Source organism: Manis pentadactyla, chromosome 4 (assembly GCF_030020395.1).
Source record: "Manis pentadactyla isolate mManPen7 chromosome 4, mManPen7.hap1, whole genome shotgun sequence".
Taxonomy (NCBI): Eukaryota; Metazoa; Chordata; class Mammalia; order Pholidota; family Manidae; genus Manis; species Manis pentadactyla.
The window spans coordinates 105,482,510-105,501,476 of NC_080022.1; the positions used below are offsets into that span (position 1 = coordinate 105,482,510).

The 18,967-nt window shown below is 33.3% G+C and overlaps 1 protein-coding gene across 4 annotated transcripts in view; it reads left to right on the forward strand.

The window, feature by feature from the left end:
* The window catches only part of MAN1A2 (mannosidase alpha class 1A member 2), a 220,979-nt gene that overhangs the window by 3,424 nt on the left and 198,588 nt on the right, over positions 1-18,967 (forward strand). The window contains exon 1 of one of the 4 annotated variants that reach the window (XM_057500590.1): positions 16,467-16,518. The exons of 2 other annotated variants lie outside the window; for them this stretch is intronic. The gene's annotated coding sequence lies outside the window, so the exon portion shown is untranslated. Of the gene's footprint in view, positions 1-16,466; positions 16,519-18,967 lie in introns of those variants that run through there. One more of the 4 variants, XM_036924456.2, reaches the window with a different exon arrangement.

The window sequence follows — 18,967 nt, forward strand, 5'->3', positions numbered from 1 at the left end:
CTTTTGGAAATTAAGACTCAGGATATCAAGTGATATATGTGAGAATTTATTAAAATCTATTTAGTTCCTCAGTTTTGGATAGCAGTAATTCAAATAGAGTTCAGGTAGTAAGGGATCACTGTATTACTTCGGTGGTTTTATCAGTTTATTTTATATTTGCTTAAAGCATACCTTTAGTATGCTATTGGTTGGCTCTTACCATATCTGAAAACACAGTCTGTAGTGATAAGAATCCTAATTTGAGCAATGAGGTATGTTTCAAATTAGAGATAATGCAAATAATGAGTGTAAAATGTGAGACATAAAACATACAACTAATGTATAAACAACTTATTTAAAAATAATGCAGAAAGATAGCATTTTAAAAGTTGGTACTGAGATCATACCTATTTTGGGTACGGTACAAAAAAATCTTAATTTGGAAAATAGAAATTGATAATTTATCTTAATTTTGTGTGTGTGGTGAAGGCAGGACAGAGGGATGAAGAACTTTAATGGATAAGTAATGGAAAATAAATCATAGCCATTATTTCTTTCCTTTTTTTTTAAATCAAGGTATCATTAATATACACTTATGAAAGGTTTCACATGAAAAACTGTGGTTACTATATTCACCCATATTATCAAGTCCCCCCACCCCCCATTGCAGTCACTGTCCATCAGTATAGTAAGATGCCACAGAGTCACTCCTTCTCTTCTCTGTGCTACACAGTCTTCCTCATGACCCCCCATACACCATGTGTGCCAGTCATAATGTCCCTCAATCCTCTTCTCCATCCCTCCCCACCCACCTTCTCCCACCCCTCCCCTTTTGTAACTGCTAGTCCCTTCTTGGAGTCTGTGAGTCTGCTGCTGTTTTGTTCCTTCAGTTTTGCTTCATTATTATACTCCACAAATGAGGGAAATCATTTGGTACTTGTCTTTCTCCTCCTGGCTTATTTCACTGAGCATAATACCTTCTAGCTCCGTCCATGTTGTAGCATATGGTAGGATTTGTTTTCTTCTTACGGCTGAATAATATTCCATTGTGTATATGTAGCACATCTTCTTTATCCATTCATCTACTGAATGGACACTTAGGTTGCTTCCGTATCTTGGCTATTGTAAATAGTGCTGCAATAAACATAGGAGTGCAATATGTCTTTTTGAATCTGTGTTCTTGTTTTCTTTGGGTAAATTCCTAGGAGTGAAATTCCTGGGTCAAATGGTATTTCTATTTTGAGTTTTTTGAGGAACCTCCATATTGCTTTCCAAAATGGTTGAACTAATTTACATTCCCACCAACAGTGTAGGAGGGATCCCCTTTCTCCTCGCCAGCATTTGTTGTTCCTTGTCTTTTGGATGTTGGCCATCCTAACTGGCGTGAGGTGGGGTCTCATTGTGGTTTTAATTTGCATTTCCCTGATGATTAGTGATGTGGAGCATTTTTTCATGTGCCTGTTGGCTATCTGAATTTCTTCTTTGGGGAAGTGTCTGTTCATATCCTCTGTCCATTTTTTAATCAGGTTATTTGCTTTTTGGATGTTGAGGCATATGAGTTCTTTATATATTTTGGATGTTAACCCCTTGCCGGATATGTCATTTACAAATATATTCTCGCATACTGTAGGATGCCTTTTTGTTCTGTTGATGGTGTCCTTTGCTGTACAGAGCTTTTTAGTTTGATGTAGTTCCATGTGTTCATTTTTGCTTTTGTTTTCCTTGCCTGAGAGGAGATGTGTTCAGGAAGAAGTTGCTCATGTTTATATTCAAGAGAGTGTTGCCTATGTTTTCTTCTAAGTGTTTTATAGTTTCATGGCTTACATTCCGGTCTTTGATCCATTTTGAGTTTACTTTTGTGTGTGGATTTAGACAGTAGTCCAGTTTCATTCTCTTACATGTAGCTGTCCAGTTTTGCCAGCACCAGTTTTTGAAGAAGGTGTCATTTTCCCATTGACTATCTATGGCTCCTTTATTGTATATTAATTGGCTATATATGCTTGGGTTTATATCTGGGCTCTCTAGTTTGTTCCATTGATCTGTGGGTCTGTTCTTGTGCCAGTACCTAATTGTCTTGATTACTGTGGCTTTGTAGTGGAGCTTGAAGTCAAGGAGCATAATCCCCCAAGCTTTATTCTTCCTTCTCAGGTTGCTTTGCATAGCCATTATTTCTTATTCACAATAATCAAGGGTACTTGTTGAATCAGCTTTTCTTTATTAATGAATTAGTTTAGTATAGCTTTTACTTGCTTGAGTAAATACTGAATTCTATGCCTAAGTTGGTTCCTCTACATGATAGTGGCATCTACATTACAGATTGTTGTATTGAATGATAGCACATGCAAAGTGTTCAACTTAGTTCCTAGTATTAAGTGCTTGATAAGTGTTAACTTTTATTATTATCAGTAATTAGTTTCAGTTGAATTTTTAAATTCTGAGTCTACTTACCTTTAAATGCTATACATGTTTCTGAAAAGTTGAGTATAGATTAATTAGTATTTAAAAGAAAAAAGTCTAAAGGAATATTAATAACCAAATTAGTTAGCAACAAATGTATATTATGTTTCTACTGTGTGTCAGGCCCTGCTTTTTCCCATGTAGGCAAGGATTATGGGCATTACAGAGGTGTGGTGAGTGTTATGAGGTTGTGTTTAGTGCTATGAGACCATATAATGGTCTTGCGGAGTGTGTGTGGTGGGGGTATAGTGGGAACAGGGAAGACTTTCTTGAAGAAGCAATGGCTGAGATACTTAGAATTAAGTTGGAGATAGCTAAGTAAGCCGGAGATGTGGGAAAGAAAAGGTCAAAGCAGAAGACACAAATGTGTGAGAGCCTAAGGTAAAAAAGCTTGGCATCATTGAGGACATGAGAAATGATCAGTTTAGCTGGCATAATGATTTATTGGTGTGGGGTTAGGGGAAGAGACTAGATTAGAAGTCAGCTTGGGCCTCCTCAATTGTTGTTTGAAAAGTTTGAATTGGTTGCCAACATTTCACATGAAAGTCTGGCTTTCTTGTTTCTCTTGAAAAATTAGAGGCTATGGCAACACCCAAAGTCTTTTTTCAGATGGCGACGCTCAGATGGATCTGGTCAACAGCTATGCTCTCTAAGGAGCATGGGTTCTTTAATTTATGCCGCTCAGTTAAGTTGCCAGATAAGTACATCTACACAATCAGTATTTAACCTGGTCGTTGAGTTCTGAATCCTTAAGAAGGTCCTGGAGAGTTTGTAGTTAAGTATTTTGGTCTTTATCCTAAGTGCTATGGGAAGTCATTAAAAGGGTTTTCATTAAAGCAGGGGAATGACATCATTTAAAATAATAAAAAATCACTTTGCAGTATAAAGGCTGGATTGGAGAGGAACAGGAGGAAATGTAGTGAAATAGGAGGGTCTAGGTCACAGAGGATATTGGCTTGGACCATAGTGGTGATGGTGGGGGAGAGAAATTAGTGTAGAAAACTGTTTGATTCAAGAGATGTTAAATTGTTAAGTTTTACAGAAGTTGCTAACTGATTGAATATGGCAACTAAGATAGAAGGAGGAGGGTGTCCAGTATAACTCCCGTTTGCTGGCTGACATGGCTAAGGATTACTAAGAAATACATTTTGTTTAATACTTTAATTTGTATAACTGATATTACATGAATTTAAGGTATTTTCATGCAAAAATGTATATGTTCCCTTCTGTTAAGTGGTTTATAGATAAATCCAGGGTTTTCAGACAAAACATACCTTCCAGATGATAACAGTGAAATGTGTAGTTTGATGTTGATGATAGTCATTTTTCGCATCTGTGATTTTAAAGTAACCAAAACAGGTATTATAATACATGAGTGTTGTTATAAATATACATTGATAGACATGAAGTAGCATGTTCATAGTTTGTGTACATTATAGATCTAGCTAATTAAAGTTTTAGTAATTTCTTTCATTTTTAAACTGACACTTGTTTTATATGATGGCATTACATAAATGGGCTTTGTGGCTTTTTTTGTTTGTTTTTTACATATTTATTTGAATTGCTAATACATTTCATCCTTCAGTCAGGATTTGTTAGCCTGAATTGAAAACTTGAGGGTCAGGTGTACGTTAACTTCTGATAGTTTCCTCAAACAGAAAGAATATAGGCTTTGGAGTTAGAAGGGCCTAAAGTTGCATCTTGGTTTTATTAACTGGCTGTGTGACATTGAACTAGACATAACCACTATAAACCTGTGCTGGCCAGTGTGGTAGTCACTAGTAACACATGGCTATTAAAATTGAAATGGGGCTAGTCGAGATTGCAGTGTGCTTTAGAGTTTCTCAAGTTTTTCATGTCACAATTTATATTTTTTGCTTGATTTGATTTTGTCTCTTATTTTAAGAGTAGAGATTTGAAATCTCACTGTCATGATTTTAATTTTCTTACTATCTTTCCTTTTCTCATCCCTGTTGCATGCCTTCTCCCCACATCCTGTTCTTTACTTAGGTCTTTCTGTTCCTGTTGTGGAGAAGTCACATCATTTTGTCCTCTAAGTTTGCTGGATTTTTACTGGCTCATGGTTGTTTTTCCTGCTTGCCTTTACTATGATATGAATAAGATAAAGTCTTTTTGTACTTGGTATTTATCAAAGTCTGTGATGTAGTTGCCTTTCTTGGGTATTAGTGAATACCCTTTTCTGCTCTGTAGTTGGAGAACAAGCTGACCTGTACAGATCTGTCTATTTTCCTCTGTTTTATGAGAGTAGCTAGTCCTCTCAATTGTTTTGGTGCTGGAGTAGATTTTTATGTAATCCCCAAATGCAGAGTATAGTTGGCAGCCTGGACAGTGGTTGAGATTCTTTTTGTCTTATTCCTGGTCACCTGGAATTCAGGTTTTCATTCTACTTGCCATGTACTTACTCCCCCAGCCTCAGGAGTTGCTTTCTGACAGAAGCTAGCTAGTTAGATAAAAAGGTAAGAATTGGGAAAAGCTGTGGGGGAAAGGCAAGTTGAATGGTACTCTGACTGCATGGAGCTCTCTGTCGCATTTTCTTATAATGACAGACCCTTGATCTCTGAGATAAATTAAAATTAGGGTAGGGCAGTAATTTTGGCAGTTTTTTGTTTCATGACTTAAGGCTTAGTTCTGTGCAATCTAAGTTTGGTTATGAGTTAGAGAGTTCTTCCAGATTCTGACATGATGGCTCTCATTTCTTTGATAGTCTCAGATTTTAGCATTTTATGCAACTTTTATAAGTATTAATTATGATTGGAAAAGGCTGTATTTTGGGGCTTCTCACCAGATGACATTTTGTATACTCTTCTTCAAGTCTAGTTTTGATTCTAAGCAAAGTGACAGTGATTTTGCTTTTATTAATTAAGCATTGAAAAAATCACTGGGTATGTCAGTATGTTTTTCATTTTTCTCAGAAATGAAAAAGTGTTAGTATGGTATGGTTAAAATGCAGGATACCAAGGTATACATCTGATTTTCATTTTGGTCAGTGAGCACTGGAAATTCCATGGAATGACATACAGTATAATGCCCTAGAAGTTGAATGTTAATAGGTGAACAGTATTTATTGGATGAATTTAAATGTTTCATATTAAAGAATCAAATGTATGATCTCAGAATATTCCTTTCAAACTATTAACATAGACTTATGTAGATTATGTGGCCTCTATAACATGTAGTTTAAGATTACATTTTATTTTTTAAGCATTGTTATAAATCTGTGCTTGAAATTACTTTGAGTGATTTATATTTAATCTTATTTCTTAATAGGTTTCTTGTTAATACTAATTTACCCATTAATAGCTAGGATGGGCCAAATCCACATAAAGATTTATTCCCTTACCTCCCATACCCTTAGGTAGTCTTTTCCCCATATACTTTTATCTTTCTGATTTATCATCTGTAATTGCGTATTTACAGTCATTTACTTACTTATCTCTCTCCCACTAGAACATGGGCTCCTTGAGGACAGATTGTTTTATCTATCTTTGTATCTTCAATGTTTGAAGTATATTCGGTCTTTAATAAAAGTATATACCTGTTGAATAAATGATGTCCACGACAATGTTACAGATTTCACAAGAGAAGGCATAAACAAAACACAAGGAAGAATTGAGCTGTAAGATGCAAAACAGTAGGAGGAATGATTTCTTAAAGAAATATAGTCTTTAATAAAAACCCTTTTAAAAAATAATTTTAAAAAATGAAGGAATGATTTGTATGGTCTCTATCTAGAACATACTTACTCCTATAAATGTATCTAAGGTATTTTGCATGTCCTCACATTGAATTTGTCCTTCTTTAGGAAAAAATGAAGAAACTATTGTTTCTATAGAGAGTATGGGATGAGTGTTTTCACATATGTAACTTTTGGTCTTTGCATCATGTGTGTAATTAGGTATTACTAATTTTGTTTTTACAAGTATAGAGACTATAAAATTTAAATCGTGCTGAAAGTTGGCACCATAGAAGCTAAACATCTACAGTAGTCCCTCCTTATCTGCAGTTTCACTTTTCGTGGTTTCAGTTACCCACAGTCAACTGAGGTCCAGAAGCAGATGATGCTAACTAGTAGTAACTAGCACTATAACAGTGCTTACATCATTCATCTCACTTAATCTCATCATGTAGGCATTTTATATTCTCACATCATCACAAGAAGGGTAAGTACCATCCATTAAGGTATTGTGAAAGAAAGAGACCACATTCATGTAACTTTTATTGCAGAATATTGTATATCATTCAATTTTATTATCAGTTGTTATTAATCTCTTGCTATGCTTAATGTATAAATCAAACTTCATCATAGGTATGTATTTATAGGAAAAAATAGTACATATAGGGCTTGGTATTATCTGCGGTTCCAGGTATATACTAGGGGGTCTTGGAATGTAACCCTTGCAGGTGAGGGGTGACTACTGTATTTGAAATCAGTAGTACATAGTAAACATTAATTAAATTGGTTAAGTGGAGAAATGTTATATTTACTATTGTTTGAAAAGTATAAAAATATTTAAGTTATGATTTGTGCTGAGTTTACATTTTCATTGGCTAGGAAAATAATTTTGCTACTTTCCTTTTCCATAACTGCAGATTCCATCAGGAAAGTTTTATTTTGATTGCCATTCAATTTTTGCTGGAACTTTTTCCTTTTAGAACATGGCTGTAATGAAGAATGCACTGGAGATTAACTACAGATTGTGTTTTAGGATTTATTATGAAGAAAAATCTTAAAAGCACATTCATTCCAATGATCTTGGGATTTTCTGTAGTCCAGAAGGAAGGCGTCATTGTATATTTAAAAGAATATTGGGTTCAGTGATTGGAGATAGGGGTTCTAGATTTAGCCTTGTCCTGTACTTGTTGGGCAAGTGCATTTAGATAAGCTATTTAACTTCTTTGTGCCATTTTAATGAAATGATAGAAGTAACTGAATCTTTAAAGATTCATTCCAGCTCATATATAAAATAGTAGTAATTTTATAAGATAGGGAACTGAAATGAAGTATGTGCAGCCATTTAGTTCAAGATATCACAAATATTGTGAAAGTAAAATGTATTCTAAATAGGGATTAGCAGTGTCATTTTTATATATAAAAAGTTTAAAAATATCATTTTATAAATGATTGTAATCATTTATCTAATTTTATATGGTTTTTATATAATGAAATCCGTACTAACTTAAAAAATGTAAATGAATGCTGTTTTATACATTTTTGTTTCTCTTAAGTTTAAAAGTATAATTTATTGAACATTCTCTGTGTCCAGGTGTCATTTTGAGCGTAGTTAACAATTACGTCTCTTAATGTGTTACCTAAGACGTTAGGATAGAGTCTATGAAAACCAATAGTTATTGAGTAATTCAGGCCTCAGGTCCTGTGAAGGTTCTTATTACAACTGGTGCAAACTTTTCCTTGGTTAAAGACTGATTTCCTATTGGTCACATTCATATATTCAGCAGTGTTTTTGAGTATTTATTATGTGCCAAGCATTATACTAAGCATTGGAAATTATTGGAGCATATTTTAGAAAATTAATTTTCACTCAGACCCTAGTGAAAAATTTAAATCTAGATTCAAGTCTCAAGCATCATTCTTAAAGCATGTATTTTTACCTTTGGAGTCAGATTCTAGGGTTCTTAGAGACAGCTTTTCATCTAGGTTGAGGCTCTGGTACACGCATTTAAATCATTGGCATTTTTTAAAGTTCAGATAAGTAATTGCCTTATTTTTCCTCCTTTCTGTTTTTTACTAATGTGCATTTTTGTTTTTAATTTATGCATTCTTGGTATATAGACAGAGGGTTATCTGGAAATAAGTTGCAGTGTTTTTTCAATCAGGAACCAGGCATCTGAAAAAATGTAATCACTGTGCTAAATTGAGATCTACCATAGTAGTATGTATGTACCTAAAACCATCTATATATAGCTATATATGGTTATATTTGTAAGTTTATTTATAAAGTTATTTGTGCATACTTGACCTCTTCAATGTAAAGTTTTTATCTGTTTGGTGAATGTGAGTTTTTTTTTTGTTAATTTGTGATGACATTAATAAACATTTTTTTCATGACCTAGGTTTTTTTCCTTCTATTTAAAAAGATAGGTAATACCTAGGGTGCAGTGAACATTGAGCAGCTGGCTCCTTCTACGCTTACACTGTTAGTGTAAGTCTAAATTAGTAGAAATTTTGTGAAGAATAGTTTAATAATAACTAATTTAATTAGGTACATATTCTATTCAGCAATTCTTCTAAGAATTATCCTTGGAAAATCTGCACATCAGTGTACAAAGAAATGTTTAAGAATGTCCTCTGAAACTATAATATGACATATAGATGATCCAAATGTCTGTCAACAGGAGATTAAATAAATGATAATATATCCCAAGACGTACAAAGTTCTTTTTTTTTTTTTAAACCCTGTATGGGTTTAAGATCCTTTGTAATCTTTCTGCTTATTCCCAAAAAGCACTACACTAATTTCATAGTTTTATGATAGTATGTTTTGATATCTGGTATAAGTCCTTTGTTTCATTCTTGTTTTTAAAAATGTTAATAAGCATACATAAAAGTCTTAATAGGTAATATTAAAGTCTCTGTACTCCCTATTTCCAATCTTAACATTTTCCTGTTTTAGCTGAAGATATACTTCTTGGGTGAACCTCTAGCCCGAGTTTCTCATTGTTTTTCTCAGTACATGGTTTTATTTTATTTTTATTCTCTATGCTGTACTTTTTGCCCCCATGACTAAATTATTTTATAATTGTAAGTTTGTACCTCTTTATCTCCTTCACCTATTTCCCCCATCTCTCCAAAGCTGTCCCCTCTGGCAACCATCAGTTTGTTCTGTGTTTATGAGTCTATTTCTAGTTTGTTTGTTTTATTTTTTTAGATTTCACATGTAAGTGAAATCATATGGTATTTGTCTTCCTGTGTCTTACTGACTTCACTTAGCATAATACCCTGTAGGTTCATCCATGTTGTCATGAATGGCAAGGTTTCATTCTTTTTTGTGGCTAAATAATATTCCATTGTGTGTATGTACCACATCTTCTTTTTCGATTCATCTATTGATGGACACTTTGGTTGCTTCCATATTTTGGCTCTTATAAATAATGCTGCAGTAAACATACGGGTGCAAAAATCTTTTTGAATTAGTGATTTTATTTTCTCTGTGTAAATTCCCAGAAGTGGAATTGCTGGGTTGTGTGGTATTTTTATTTTTAATTTTTTGAGGAACTTATATATTGTTTTCCATAGGGGCTGAACCAGATTACATTCAGATGAAGAGTGCACAAAGAGTCCCCTTTCCCCCACATCCTTGCTAATGCTTGTTATTTCTTGTCTCATTATATTATTCTGACTGGTGTAAGGTGGTATCTCATTGTGGCTTTCATTTACATTTTCCTGATAATTAGTGATGGTGAGCATTTGTATGTCTTCATGAAAAAATGTCTCTTCAGGTCCTCTTCCCATTTTTAAATCTGACTTATTTTTTTTGTTTGAATTATGTCAGTTCTTTGTATATTTTTTATTAATTCCTTGTCAGATATATCATTGGCAAATATCGTTTCCATTCATTAGGTTGCCTTTTTACTTTGTTACTGTTTTCCTTGGCTGTGCAGAAGCTTTTTATTCCATATAGTCTCACTTGTTTATTCTTGCTTTTGTTTCCCTTGCCTGGGGAGACAAACCCAGAAAAAAATTGCTAATGCTGATGTTCGAGTATTTAGTGCTTATATATTCTTTTAGGAGTTTTATGGCTTCAGGTCTTATATTTAGGTCTTTTATCCATTTAGAGTTTATTTTTGCTTTTGGTGTAAGACAGTGGTCCTTATGCTCATAGTTGTCCAGTTTTCCCAACACCATTTATTGGTAGGACTCTTTTCCCCATTATATATTCTTGCCTTGTTTGTCATATATGACTTGACCAGATAAGTGTAGACTTATTTCTGGATCTCATTTCTTGTCCATTATTCTGTGTGTTTATTTTCATGCCAGTACCATACTGTTTTGGTTACTGTAGCTTTGTAGTATAGTTTGACATCATGGACTATGATACTTTCATCTTTGTTCTTCTTTCTAAGGATTGCTTTGGCTTTTGGGTTTTTTTGTGGTTCCATACAAATTTTAGGATTATTTGCTCTAGTTTTGTGAAAAATGTCATCAGACTTTACATAGGGATTGCATTGAATCTGTGGATTGCTTTGTATAGGATGACCATTTTAACAGTATTAATTCTTCCTCTCCCTGAGCATGGATATCTTTAATTTATTTGTGTCATCTTCAATTTCTTTCATCAGTGTTGTATAGTTTTCAGTGTACAGGTCTTTCACCTTGGTTAAATTTATTCCTAGGTATTTTATTCTTTTTGATGCAGTTGTAAGTGGGATTGCATTCTTGATTTCCCTTTCTGCTAGTTTGTCATTAGTATATGAAATGCAACAGGTTTCTATATATTGATTTTGTATCCTGCAACTTTACAGAATTCATCTGTTCATTCTAGTATCTTTTCATTGAGTCTTTAGAATTTTTATATATAGTATCATGTCATCTGCAAATAATAACAGTTTTACTTCTTTATCAGTTTGGATGCGTTTTATTTATTGTCTGATTTCTGTGGCTAGGACTTCTAATGCTATGTTGAATAGAAGTGGTCAGAGTGGGTATCCTTGTCTTGTTTCTGATCTTAGGGGAAGAGCTTTCAGTTTTTGACCATTGAGTACGATGTTAGTTGTGGGTTTGTCATATATGACCTTTGTTATGTTATATTCCCTTTATTTCCACTTTATTGAGGATTTTTTTCATGAATGGAAATTGAATTGTGTCAAATGCTTTTTCTGTTTGCAGATCATCATATGGTTTTTGTCCTTCAATTTGCTAATGTGGTTTATCACATTGATTGCTTTGTGGAATAAACCCTGCTTGGTCATTGTGGATGATCCTTTTAATGGGATTTTGAATTTGGTTTGCTAATGTTTTGTTGAGCATTTTTGCATCATTGTTCATCAGAGATATTGGTCTATCATTATTTTTTTCTTGTAGTGTCTTTGGTTTTGGTATCAGGGTCACACTGGCCTCATAGAGTGAATTTGGAAGCTTTCCTTCCTTTTCAGCTTTTCGTAATAGTTGAGAAGGATAGGTATTATCTTTTCTTTAAGTATTTGGTGGAATTCTCCTGTGAAGCCATGTGGTCTGGGAAAAAATTTTGTTTTTTGAGAATGTTTTGATTACTGATTTAATTTTGCTACTAGTAATTGATGTGTTCAAATTTTTTATTTATTCATGGTTCAGTGTTGGAAGATTGTATGTTTCTGGGGATGTATCCATTTCTTCTATGTTGTCCCATTTGTTGGCAAATAAGTTTTTATAATCTCTTATAATTGTGTTTCTGTGGTGCTGGTTATAACTTCTGTGGGTAAAATTGTAACATTTCCAGAATATCTCGCCTGGCTTTAGTACATCTGCATATCAATAGGGGTTCAGAGGTGGAAGGGAGTATGGCTTTAGTGCATTTGCATCATTCCTCAGGGGTGGAGAAAAATTCTTCTCCTTATCAATGGGTAATTACCTGGGCAAGGAGGGCTTATCTGTACCTAAGAGGTGAGGTGGGGGTGTGGGGGTGGGGTTGCAGCTGCTGGAGCAGGAGAGAGAGAGATGGCCATACTGTAGTTTTGTAAACAATAAACGGGTTTTAAACTTTATTTCTCCCTTTGACTGATTTTGCTTTTTAGAGGTATTTTGCCCCAGGATTTCCTTCCCCCAGACTTACACTTCTCTTTCATTTCTGATTTTATTTATTTGAGTCCTTTCTTGATGGGTATAGGTAAAGGTTTATCATTTTTGTTTATCTTTTCAAAGAATCTGCTCTTAGTTTTATTGATCTTTTTAAATGATTTCTAAGTCTCTGTTTCATTTATTTCTGCTCTGAACTTTATTATTTCTTCTGTTAACTTTGAGTTTTGTTCTTCTTTTTTCTAATTCTTATAGGTGTAGGGTTAGATTATTTGAGATTCTTCTTGTTTTTGAGGTAGGCCTTTATCGCTATAGGCATCCCCCTTTACAGCTGCTTTTCCTGTGCCCAAAAGATTTTGAACTTGTGTTTCTAGTTCATTATTCTCCAAGTACTTCATGATTTCTTCTTTTGTTCTTTCATTGACCCACTGGTTGTTTAGTAGCATGCTGTTTAACTCTGCATATTTTAATTTTTTCCAGTTTTTTTTTCCTTGAAATTGATGGTATCAAACTCATTCAAATCAAATACAAAAGTATTCTTTCCTGTCTCTTTACTTTCAATCCGTGTTTGTCTTTAGGTCTGAGGTGAGTCACTTGTAGGCAGCATGTAGATGGGTTTTTAAAAAAAATCTTTTCACTCAGCCTAAGTGTTTTGATTGGAGCATTTAGTTAATTTACATTTAGAATAATTATTGATAGGTATGTACTTACTGCCATTTAAGTGTTTTCTGGTTGTTTTGTAGTTCTCTGATCCTTTTGTCTTCTCTTGCCCCCTTCCCTTGTGCATATGACTCTCTTTTGTGTTGTGCTTAGATTCATTTCTCTTTATTTTTTGTGTATCTATTACAGTTTTTGGTTTTTGGTTTCCATGAGTGTCTTATATGATATTCTGTGTATGTAGCAGTCTATGTTAAGTTGATGGTTGCTTAAGTTTAAATGCATCCTAATAGCATTACATTTTTACTCCCTCTTTTCCATGTTTTGCATATTTATTTTATACCATTTTATTTAGTGATTCCTTTAACTGATTTTTTAGATATATTTGATTTTATTACTTAGTGTAGTTTTATACTTCTACAGCATACGTATTGATACATATAAATAAATATAATTACATACTGATTTGTATGTTCTTAAACATACATATTACTGTAAATTTTTATTCTTGCTCAACATTTTTTTAACAACTTAGTTGATCTATTGGGCTTTGGTTCAGTTATTTTATCTACTTAAGATACTCCATTGTATGATTAAATCTCAAATTATTTGCATTCCCTGTTGGTAGATTTTTAGGTTAATTCTATAGTTTTGCTACAGAAGCATTCATGTACAGGTGTTTGTGGGCACATGCATTTTTTTCTACAAGGTAAAAACTTAGTAATAGAACTATTGGATTGTAAAGTAAGTGCATCAGTAACTCTAAATTTTGTTACTATATTAGTCTCTAAAGTGGCTGTACAAATTTATACTCCCACCTACATCTTTTTTTTTTTTTTTTTTTGGATTTGTTGTGGTTTTTTTTTTTTTAGATAATTATTTTTTATTGAAGGGTAGTTGACACACAGTATTACATTACATTAGTTTCAGGTGTACAACACAGTGATTCAACATTTATATACATGATAATTCTAGGTACCAGCTATCACCATACCAAGCTGTTACAATATTTTGACTATATTCCTTATGCTATACATTACATCACGGTTACTTATTTATTTTACAATTGGAAGTGTGTACTTTTTTTTGGTTGTTGTTGTTAGGGCATCTCTCATATTTATTGATCAAATGGTTGTTAACAACAATAAAATTCTGTATAGGGGAGTCAATGCTCAATGCACAATCATTAATCCACCCCAAGCCTAATTTTCGTCAGTCTCCAATCTTCTGAAGCATAACGAACAAGTTCTTACATGGAGAACAAATTCTTACATAGTGAATAAGTTACATGGTGAACAGTACAAGGGCAGTCATCACAGAAACTTTTGGTTTTGCTCATGCATTATGAACTATAAACAGTCAGTTCAAATATGAATACACATTTGATTTTTATACTTGATTTATATGTGGATACCACATTTCTCTCTTTATTATTTTTAATAAAATGCTGAAGTGGTAGGTAGATACAACATAAAGGTAGAAAACATAGTTTAGTGTTGTAAGAGAGCAAATGTAGATGATCAGGTGTGTGCCTGTAGACTATGTGTTAATCCAAGCTAGACAAGGGCAATAAAACATCCACATATGCAGAAGATTTCTCTCAGAACAGGGAGGGTAAGGTTCTAAGCCTCACCTCTGTTGATCCCCAATTTCTCACCTGATGACCCCCCTGCGACTGTGCCTGTCTTAGTCCCACCTACATCTTTTAAGCCATGGTATTGTTTGACTTAAAAAATCTTTACCAATCTGATGCCAATTTTAGTTTTTATTTCTCTGATTACTAGTGAGGTAGAATTTTTAAAAAACATATTTTTTGGTTGTTTGAGTTTCCTACTCTTTGAGTTGCTTGTTCACATTTTTCGCCAGTTTTTCTTTTGAGTTATTCTCCTTTTTCTTATTCATTTGTAGGAATTATTTGTGCATTCTGGATTAATTCTTTGTTATATGCATTACACATAACTTCATATAGTGGTTGCCTTATTTTTATACTTATGATCTCTTTAGTTTTATAGAAGTTTAAATTTTAATGTAAGTGAAAATTTTCCTTTATGGTTTTGCTTTTTTAGGAAAGTCTTTCAACCCTGAATTTGTAGTCTTTTGTATTTTCAATTTTGGTAGTTTGACAGTCTCCCCCCCAACACCCATATTTAGGTATTTAGTTTACTTGTTTTTGATATTTGTGTTTGATGAGGCAGGGATTGAATTTGTATTGTCTATATAGGTGTCCAATTGTCCCTGTGCTGTTTATTGAAGAGTCTGTTATTTTCTATAATTTTGTAATGCCATTTCTTCTGTATTACAGTTTTCCATATTTTCATCAGTTTGTTTCTGGGTTCTTTATATCTTTTTGTGTATTTCTGTTAAATTAGCATAGCAGGCTGTTTTAATAATAATACATGTAATAACAAGCATAGCTTTACATAAGTCTTGATATTAGCTGATGCTATGGACTGAATGTTTTGTGTCCAACCAAGATTCATATGTTGAAATCATACCAATTCATACCAAGATTTATACCAATGTGATGATATTAGGTGGTGGGATCTTTGAGATGTAGGTGGGGGGATCTTTGGGAGGTAATGTGGGTAAAACCCTTATGAATGGGATTAGTACCTTTCTAAAAAGTCAGCAGTCTGCAACATGGAAGGGGTTTTCAGAAGAACCTAACCATACTGGCACTCTGATCACAAACTTCCTGCTTCCAAAACTGTGACAAATAAATGTTGTTTGTAAGCCACTCGACTAAATAGGCAGGGTGGGTTCTTCTACCTTGTTCTTTAAAATTTTGGTTGCCCTTATTGATTCTAAAAACTTCTATAAGTATATCTTTAATTGAGGTAAACTTTGTATAACATGAAATTAACCATATTAAAGTGAATAATTTAGTGGCATTTAATACATTTATAATGTTCACCTCTGTCTAGTACAAAACATTTGTGTGTCCCCAAAAGAAACTCCATACCTATATGCAGTTACTCCTGACTCTTTCCTCCTCACCAGCCCTTAGTAAGTCACCAGACTGCCTTCTGTCTTTAAGGATTTACTTATTCTGGTAAATATTATTACATGTGTGGTAGATATTTCACATAAATGAAATGATGCTCTGTAAGATCTTTTGTGTCTGGCTGCTTTTATGTTTATCTCATGTTTTGAGACTCATACACATTATAGCAGGTATCAGTATTTCATTCTTTTTTATGACTGCGTAATATTCCATTATATATAGGCATACTTCATCTTACTGTTCTTTGCTTTATCCTGCTTCACAGGTAGCACATTTTTTAAAAATTGAAGGTTTGTGGCAACTCTGCATCAAGTAAGTCTGTTGCTACCATTTTTCCAAAAGCATTTGTTCACTTTTTGTGTCTCTGTTACATTTTAGTAATTCTTATAATATTTCAAACTTTTCATTATTGTATTTGTGATGGTGATCCATGATCAGTGATTACATCTCACAGAAAGTTCAGATAATGGTTAGCATTTCTTAGCAATGAAATTTTAAATTAAAGCATGTACCTGTTTTTTCAGATATGGTGTTATTGTACACTTAATAGACTGCAGTATAGTGTAAACATAACTTTTATATTGGAAAACCAAAAAATTCATTTGATTTGCTTTATTGCATTATTTGCTTTATTGCAATGGTCTGGAACCAAGCCTGCAATATCTTTGAGGTATGGGTACACAATTTGTTTATGCATTTCTCTGGTAATGGACATTTGGATTGTCTCCACCTTTTGGCGCTAGTGAGTAGTGCAAACTGTGAGCATGTTTGTGCATGTATTTGAGTATTTGTTTTCAATTCTCTTGGATATATACCATGGAGTGGAATATCTGGGTCATAGGTACTTAATTCTATGTTTAATTTTTTGAAGAAATGCTGAAGTGTTTCCATAGCAGCTAAATCACCTTACATTTCTTTCAGCTTTAATTATATCAGATAAAATAGACTTTAAGCCAAAAACAGTAAGAAGACAAAGTATTACTATATAATGATAAAGGGGTCAGTTCATTAAGAAGATAAAACAAGTATAAACATATATGCACCTAAATATGTGAAGCATATACTAAAAGATCTGAAAGGGGAAACAGGCAACTGTTCAATAGTAGAAGGGGACTTTAATACCCCAAGTTTTAACTATGGATCGATCATCCAGACAAAATGAACAAGAAAACACTGGACTTCAACCATACTTCTGACTAAATGGATCTAACAGACATATATAATGTTACATCCAACAACAGAATGCACATTTATCTAAAGCCTACACTGAACATTCTTCAGTATAGATAATATAGGTTACAAAAAGGTCTTAATAAATTTAAGAATATTGAGATCACACCAAGTACCTTTTTCCATGACAGTAGTATGAAAGTAGAAATCAGTAACAGGAGGAAAAGTGGAAAATTCACAAATATATTGAAATTAATATGTTCTTGAACAATCAGTGGGTCAAAGAAGAAATTCAAAGAGAAATTTAAAAAATTTTTTGAAACAAATGAAAATGGAAACAACATACCAAAACCTATAACATGCTGCTAACACTGTTTTAAGAGGGAAGTTTATAAATACCTGCATTAAGAAAAAAGAAAGCTCTTAAGTGAACAACCTAACTTTATACCTTAAAAAACTAAGGAAAAGAACAACAAACTAAGCCTAAAGTTAGTAGAAGGCAGGAAATAACAAAGATCACAGTAGGAAGAAATGAAATAGAGACTAGGAAAATAGTAGAAAAGATCAACAAAATAAAAAGCTAGCTCTTTGCAAGATAACAGAGGTAAACTTTTAGCTAGACTAAGAAAATAAGGGAAGACTCAAAAAAAAGAGAAGTTAAAGAGGAAACATTACAACTGATATTGGAGAAATAGGATCGTAAGAGAGTACTATAAGCAGTTATATGTCAGCAAGTTGGAAAACCTAGAAGAAATGTATACATTCCCAGTATATAACCTTCCAAGTCTAGATCATGAAGAAAGAAAATCTGAACAGTTCAATGAGTTAAGCGATTGAATCAATAATACGAAATCTCCCAACAAGGAAAAGTCCAGGACCAGAGGGTTTCATGTAGAAATGTACCAAACATTTAAGGAAGAATTAATGTCAATTCTTCTCAAACTTTTCAAAAAAATTGAAGAGTTTAAGAATGCTCCCAGCCTTGTTTAATGAGGCCAGCACTAACTACCCTGACACCAAAGCCAGGTAAAGACTCTTAAGAAGTACAAGCCAATATCCCAGATGAATGCAGAAGCAGAAATTCTGAAGAAAGTATTAGCAAACCAAACTCATTGTCACTTTAAAAGGATCATACACCACTGTCAAGTGGGATTTGTCCCTGGGATGCAAGGGTGGCTCAAAATATGCAAATCAATATATGTGATAACACCATATTAATAGAATGAAAGATAAAAATCATCTCAGCCAATGCAGAAAAAGCATTTAACAAAATACAGAATCCTTTCATGATAAAAACGCAATAAATCGGGTATAAAAGGAGCTTGCCTAACATAATAAAATGCATAAAATCCACAAGCTCACAACTAGCATCATACTCAACAGTGAAAAGTTGAAAGCTTCTCCTCTAAGATTAGAATAAGATACTTTGACCACTCCTATTTAATATAATACTAGAAGCCTAGAGCAATTAGGCAAAATAAAGAAATAAAAGGCATCCAAATTCAAAGGGAGAAGTAAAATTGTCTTTGCAGGTTATATGATCTTCTGTATAGAAAATTGTAAAGATCCCACCAAAAAATTGTTAGAACTAATTAATGAATTCAGTAAAGTTGCAAGATACAAAATACATAGAACATTTGTAATCTGCACACCAGCCAACAAGGTATCTGAAAAAGAAAAAGAGGAATCCCATTCTCAGTAACATCAAAAAACAATAAGATACTTAGGAATAAATTTAATTAAGGAGATGAAAGATCTGTGCACTGAAAACCAGAAGAAATTGGAAAAGATGCAAATAAGTGGAAAGATATCCCATGTTCATTAATTAGGAGAATTAATGTTGGCATAATGTTCATACTACCCAAAGCTATCTATAGATTTAATGCAATCCCTATCAAAATTATAGTGGCAGTTTCCACAGAAATAGATAAAACAATCCTGAAATTCAT